Source organism: Asparagus officinalis, chromosome 10 (assembly GCF_001876935.1).
Source record: "Asparagus officinalis chromosome 10, Aspof.V1, whole genome shotgun sequence".
NCBI lineage: Eukaryota > Viridiplantae > Streptophyta > Magnoliopsida > Asparagales > Asparagaceae > Asparagus > Asparagus officinalis.
Genome location: NC_033803.1, coordinates 33,294,561 through 33,301,934, shown reverse-complemented (window position 1 = coordinate 33,301,934; position 7,374 = coordinate 33,294,561). Strand labels below are relative to the sequence as shown.

Here is a 7,374-nt window from a genome sequence, read left to right as displayed (position 1 = left end):
TCTGCGATGCTCGGCACTAATATTAAATCAGGGTGATGAAGGATAAGCCATGCTATCAGATTAGTATACAAAAGCTCAACCTTGACAGGGGGAATCTTGGTCGATTGCTTACGCCTCACATGTGCGAAGCCAGAAACTAAGTATTAAAGCCCACTGTGTATATTAGCGACCATCACCAGAAGTAAGGATATGTGCGAAGCCAGAAACTAAGTATTAAAGCCCACTGTGTATATTAGCGACCATCACCAGAAGTAAGGAAAGGTCCCTCCCATAACAAGATGGATGGCAGCCCACTGTGTATATTAGCGACCATCACCAGAAGTAAGGAAAGGTCCCTCCCATAACAAGATGGATGGCGGGGAAGATAACCTCTATCTGTAAGGTGTCATAGAACTAGTACGGTATGATGCACTTCTTTAGCCAAATGACGATATATCCTGCAACAAGAGTCATGACCCGAATTCGCTTCTGTGCATGCCATAGGAACGTCCAAAACTTAGTAACCGATAAACTGTTAACAAAGTAATCAATGGAATCAATAAAGAAAGAAACGATTTTTCCCGTGAACAACACCTACGTCGGCTAAAGTTGTATGATAATGACATGTAAGATCCCACAACTTGTCATAAATGTCAGGAGAGGCTTTCTTTAGTTGATTCAGCTGTCGGATAGGAGGAAAGTACTATTGATATGAAAGATCACCCATCGGAAGTCTAGAAACCTTCTGCGTCTCATGAAGAGCCAACCCTAACTCTCCATGGAGAGTCAAAAAGGTGTTGGTATTGGGGTTATAAGCTCCAACAATGCCAAAAAATGGTACAAGCTAATCTACAATTCGTACATGCTAGCACATTTCTGTGTGTGTAATTCGTTATTCTTCAGCTCATCACCCCAGTGCCTAAGAATGTAACTCGTCATGTGGGTCCACTACTTCTTCACCGATGAGTGAACCCATCCATGATACCTATATCCTAGCATATAAAATTTCCTCTGTAGTCTTGTAAGGTGATTCCTCACAGTGTTGGCAATTATCAGTAGGTCATTCGGTTGTGCCGCATCTTGTCCCAGAAGACCAAGACAGAGTCCACACATAGAATTTCTGTCACTAGAACCCGGGGTCTTCTGATGAGTAATGAACCCATAGTGGACTCGCTCATGATCATTTGTCAAACGTCAAGACATTACCTGCTTCACGACATGGTTCTTTAAACATGCAAGTGTGTATTGGCGAGGGGTAGGGGGAAGATATAGCAAACTCTTGCCATCTTCATTCAACCAATGTTCGTCCTCAAGGGTCAACATGGCCGGGTCTTCAACATGATCTTCAAACATGTAATCAGGCTTCCTCAAAGCCTGAGTGGAGCTAGATCCTTAGTAAGTGGGGAGTCGGTAATCAACCATCATAGTGTACGACGATCTCCATCTCGCATAAGCCGAGGAACTTCCTTAGGCCCATCTAGATTAAATTGAGAAGCAACAATGACGAACGGTGTATCATCAGCAGAAGTATAAGTCCCACTACTACCACCACTTGCCACATAAGACGAGAACACATCCGAGGGGAATTCAACTGAAACAAATAAAACGAAGTCAGGAAAATATTTCTAAGGCAATAGAAGAAATTGAACTCATCATACAAATCCGCGAGATAGAGTCACAACCTTGTAAATTGGCGAGACGATTTCAACTATTTCACACGTAAAGGACATGTACATTGTCGCATAAATAACATGATAATATACCATGCCCTATAGAGTGTAATATAGCGTGATATCACCCCTTTTTGCCTTAGGATGTGTTTTGATGAAACAAAAACACATCTTTTAAAAAACGTCAATCCCCGAAAAAAGAGGATATCAGCTATTCCCGAATGCCTCACAAAGGAGACAAACGACGATGCAATATTCAGAATATTAATTTTGAATTTATAAAAGGGATAAAAGCTCACTCTCGAATGATGAATCTGCGGGGGCCTCTTTCTCAACATGCTGAGAAGCCGATCGACTCCTCTGTATACGTGGCCTCCTCGGAGACATTGCTAATCTGCAATGAAAACCAACATGTCAAAATAAATTCAAGTGTGAGGTATCGAATCAACATAAAATCTCGTAATTAAAAGAAAAATTATGAACTTTAGCCGAAATCCTACAAACAAAATAGGATTTTTTGGTTAAAGTCTAATTAAACCTACGTGATACATACATGCAAGTGACAAGTTCAATTCTCATCCAAAACCCCTCACAACCAATTTTGATCAAAATACCTCAAAAGCCCAAAGCTCAATTTTGGCCATGATTGAGGAGATACCCATCATTCTCAAGCTCAAAATTTTGGCCATCAACCTCATTACCCTCAAATTTAAATTTCGGCCATCACCTCATAACCTCATGTCCAAAATTTGGCCATGAACACAAACCCACAACACTCAATTTCGGCCAAACATCATATCCCTCATACCCAAGTTCAAATTTGGCCATATTCAAGTTATGAGATTAAAGTTTTAATCTTTGCATACAAACTCATAAACTCTTGAATTAAAACCCATGAGCTTTTGAATCAAAATCAAATACACAACGCAGAGGCTATGGAGAGAAGCTTACCCAAGAGAAGAAGAAGCTTGAACCCAATGCCAAGAAACAAAGAAGAAGAAGAGACTAAGTCTTGAACTGAAGAACCCACAAAAAAACCCTAGATCTTGAGGAGGATTTGTTAGACCCTAGGAGGGTGAATATGGTCAAAGCTAATCTAATTCTGATTTTATGCCAATCAAAAATTTTCTTGATTAATTAATTCTTGCAAAAGAGTGAGTTATGAGCAAGAATGTAAAATGCAAGCACAAAATAAATATACACAAAGCAAACTCAAACACAATAATATGATCACGGAGTTCGGACCTTCCATCCTACGTCTCTGCTCCCCACTCCTAGGGAGAATCCACTATCACAACACATCTAGTTTGGAAGCCGGAACTTCTCTACACACTCGGTTTTCTAGTTCATTGGAAACTCTACAAGACACTCATAATGAACATACACAAACTACAACCTCAAGTGGTTGTCCTCACGTATCGCCTCCCTCAAGTGTTCGGCTTTACTACCTCTCACTAGGATTTACTACCGACGCCCTCCTCTTGGTATCGACTACTCCTCCCCACACACTCCTCTCAGTGTAAATGTGTATTACAAAGTGATTCTCACAAATGAAGCTCAAGTACAATGATTTGTTCTCCACCAATGAATGAGAACACTATGAAGCTCACTCTCACTAAGTCACTCACCACTACCCAAGAATATATTGTATGAATAATATTAAAAGCTCAATTGAGGTGTGAGTGATAAATAAGAACAATAAAATTCTAACTCAAATAGAACTAGCTAAGATATGAATATAAAAATCAAATAATAAATAAGCTAGATAAAAGAGTTAGAAATCTTCTCTATAAACACAAGCAGCTATAGAAATGATGATGATGAAGAATTCCTCAATTGAAATTAAGAGCCCCCTCCTTGTGAAAAACTTCTCTTTTGAAACAAAACTTAAAACAAGGCTAAAACACCTCTTAAACACTTGTAAAACTTGTTAAGACAATTTTCTTGGTTAGTAGGAGTGTTGAATGCAGTAGGGTATTTATAACAACCCAATACAACCGTAAAAATATAAAGAAAATGACCAAAAACTCATAATAAGACAAAACTAGAAACAAGTCGTTACTGTGTAACGGTTACTTTAGCGGTCGACCGCAGCACCATGGTCGGTCGACCACGAAAGGCTGAAAAACACAACTGGGTCTCTGGACAATTTCGGTCAACTGCCACAACCACTCCGATTGACCGTAGATAGCTAAAAAACCAGAGTTGGTCTCTAGATAATTTGCGGTTGACCGTAACGACACACGCGGTCGACCAAAAACTAATATATGAAAACAGTGGGTTTGAAAATGGACTTTGAGCACATGTAAAAAATAATGAACGTTATCCAAAAATTGTGAAACTTTAAGGAAACTTTATAAACATAAAAATATACATGTTTGAAAAGGAAATTTTGGAATTGCATTTTTTATTTGTAAAAAGTCATCATTTTTTCAAAGTGTACATAATACGTGTTTTACATGAAACTTAAAAATGAAATTTGACAAGTAGAAATATGTTAAAACTTCATGAAATGTTTTTATATATATTATAAAGAATGAAAGTAATATAAACAAGAGCAATAAACCAATATTGCATTGTTTTAACAAATAAACTCATTTTGTAAGAGAAATAAAAAATGTGTGTGTGTATATATATTGAGCTTAAAATATATTCACGCAATATACGTTATAAAATAACTAATATACCTAAGTGATTGCGAACATAGCTTGATCTTGAATCATTAATTCTTTTATATGAACATGTAACAAACTACAATCACTAAAAAACAAGTTAGCTATAAATTATTTGTAAAATCATCAAAACAAGAGAAGAGTGTAGGCTCAAAAACCAGAGTCCTAACAATCTCCCATTTTTTGATGAGGACAAACAATTTATGAAATATATATGAAATGAAAATACAAACTCATAAATAAACTACAAACCAAACCATTTCTCCCCCTTTTGGAAACATCAAAATGGGAAATATACTACAATGGAGCAAAGCTCCCCCTGCATTGATGCATAGGTTAGAATAATAAAAATCTGTATAGAAAATACAATCCCCCTGTCAAAAAGAAATGAGTGATAAAAATGTGATATATATAAGGTCCACACTTAAGAGCCAAAGCAATAAAGTATATGCATTAAATGCATGACTGTGAAACATTTCCATACAGAAGGGCCATCCACAATGAGAAATGAACCAATACATATTATAGAGCATATAGATCATCTTTTAAATCCACAACCAAAAGACACATGACAGTTAACATAAAACACCACCATTGAAACATGTTTGTTCATCACAACAAAATATAACAACCCAAGTTTATCATAAGTTTGAAATAAACATAGTTCAAAAGAAAAATGAGAAAAGCACTCATCGATGTCAGATAGTCCTAAAAAGTTGATTTGTCGTCCAAATCTACCTAAATCTACCCAAATCATAATTACAAAATCCTAACACAAATAAAAAAGATATTTAGAGAGAGAGGGTGTGAGATCTATACATGCGGGATTTGAGCGAATCGCCTGAAACCCTAGAATCCAGAATCGACAGAAATCCCCAAATTAATTTCGCCCAAATCTCAGTTTTGTCATCCAAATACTCGTTCTTTACCAAAGATAGAACTAAAATGGAGGAGGCAGCGAGTAAAAAAGGAGGGGGGGATGGAGGAGACGACGGGTAAAAGAGAAGGGGGCAATGGAGGAGGCAACGGGTAAAAGAGGAGGGCCACGAGGAAAGCGATGACTGGAGTAACAAAGTGAGGAGGCGGCGGGTAACAACAGGAGACAAGAAGAGGCACGAGGAAAGCGATGACTGGAGTAACAAAGTGAGGAGGCGGCGGGTAACAACAGGAGACAAGAAGAGGGGGCGGCATGTATGAACAGGAGTAGGAAGAGGAGGCGGCAGGTAAAATATGGTAGTGGGAAATAGAGGATGCGGGTAAAAGAGGAGGGAGAAGAACCAAAACGGTGATCAGAATGGGGGGATTTTGATTTTTGGAAGTGAGAATGAGCTGGCGGGTTTTCGTCAGAGATCCACCCCACATCCCAGCTCAAAAAGAGGATTTCACAAATCCTAAAATTTATTACCTTTTTATAATTTAGGGATTCAATATCCCAAAACTAATTTTGAAACAAACAAGGTTTATGGAATACCAAAACTCAAAAAAAAACCCCCTTTTTACATCCCAAAACTTGAAATCTAGCCTACATCCCAAAAAATGAAACAAACACACCATTATCCAGAATTTTTAGCCTACAATTGAAGCAGCCAAAAGTCATGGCCTTTCCTACTAATAAATTTGTATCATCGGTCGATTCTTTTTTTAACACTTCTATTTTTGTTAGATCACAAGGAGGAGGTCGTACCTCGAGGTCCCGTTATTAGGATTGTGTCTGATGATGATCGCGTAGTCCCTCGAAGCCCTTGCCATCACCCACGAGGTCCCGTTATTAGGATTGTGTCTGATGATGATCGCGTAGTCCCTCGAAGCCCTTGCCATCACCCACCCCCCGGTCACCAACATGGTGCTCCACGTTGTAGACCACCGCCCCCTCAGGGATCAACCACAGTGGAACCATAATGCTGACCGTCAGGTTCGCCTTGCAGTACACAAGCTGGCCCATGTACATCCCCTCAGCGGCGACGAAGAGCTCCTTCTGGTTCTTGTACCTGAACAGGTGCTGAAACATCACATGCGAGAACGGGGCCCCATGGCTGGGGTCATGGACAATGTCGGTGACGATGCTGTTGAGGTAGCTGTTGCGCTCGTCAAAGTCGAGGCTGCGAAAGTAGGCCGGGCCCTTGCGGTGGTGGTTGTAGGACTTCAAGGCTGAGCCTGCTCCCTTACGCTGGGTTCGGATCACTCGACCCATCCTGGCTGCAACGGCGGCGGATGAGGAAAATGGGGGACGCTAGGGTTTGGGTTTTGAGAGGGAAATTTGTAAAGGTGAGGACTTCGGGTCTTGGGCTAGATTATTTCGGGGCTAGATTTCGTTATGGGCTTGACTGTGGCCTAGTAAGATAATTAATTAAAGAAGGGGTTTTAAACGCGATCACCACGAAATATGGTGGTTTTTCTGAAAATCAACGTAAGTTCTTTTTTATGGAACCATCCTGAAAATATGAATCCACAACAAATTGCCACCAATCATGATTTTTCATCTATATCAGGTTAAATAATATGTTGTATCCTTATAATATCATGATTTTTCATCTGATATTATATTTTCTCATACCGACAAAGTACCTCATTTCTCTCTAAAACTTTGTTAACTCGCTCAAAATAGCTATAAAAAAGTTATAGTTCCCTCCAAATACCCTCCCACTCACCTCCTCTAAAATTTTATCATAATAGGCATTTATGTCATTTATACTATTATTTAATAAAATATTGATGTAAATCACGACTCCGTGGCACTTTGTATAAGATTTCTATTTTTGTCGCAATCGTATGAAAATTAAAATTTCTTTCGTGGTACCCAAAATCATTCACTAGTAGAAAAATGACCAATCTAGACGAAACAACCTAGATGGGAAAATTTCTACCTAGGTTGAATCAAACTAGACAGAAAATTTCCGTCTAGTTTGATCCATCTAGATTGGACCAAACTAGATGGAAAATTCCGTCTAGTTTGACAAACAAGACAGAAAAGGCAACCTAGACGGAATTCCATCTAGGTTGTTTGCTCAACCTAGACAGAATTCCGTCTAGGTTGCCTAGGGTAATTATCCAGC

The 7,374-nt window shown here is 39.0% G+C and overlaps 1 pseudogene; it reads right to left on the bottom strand.

The window, feature by feature from the left end:
• Positions 1,401 to 6,512, bottom strand: LOC109826618 (annotated as a pseudogene).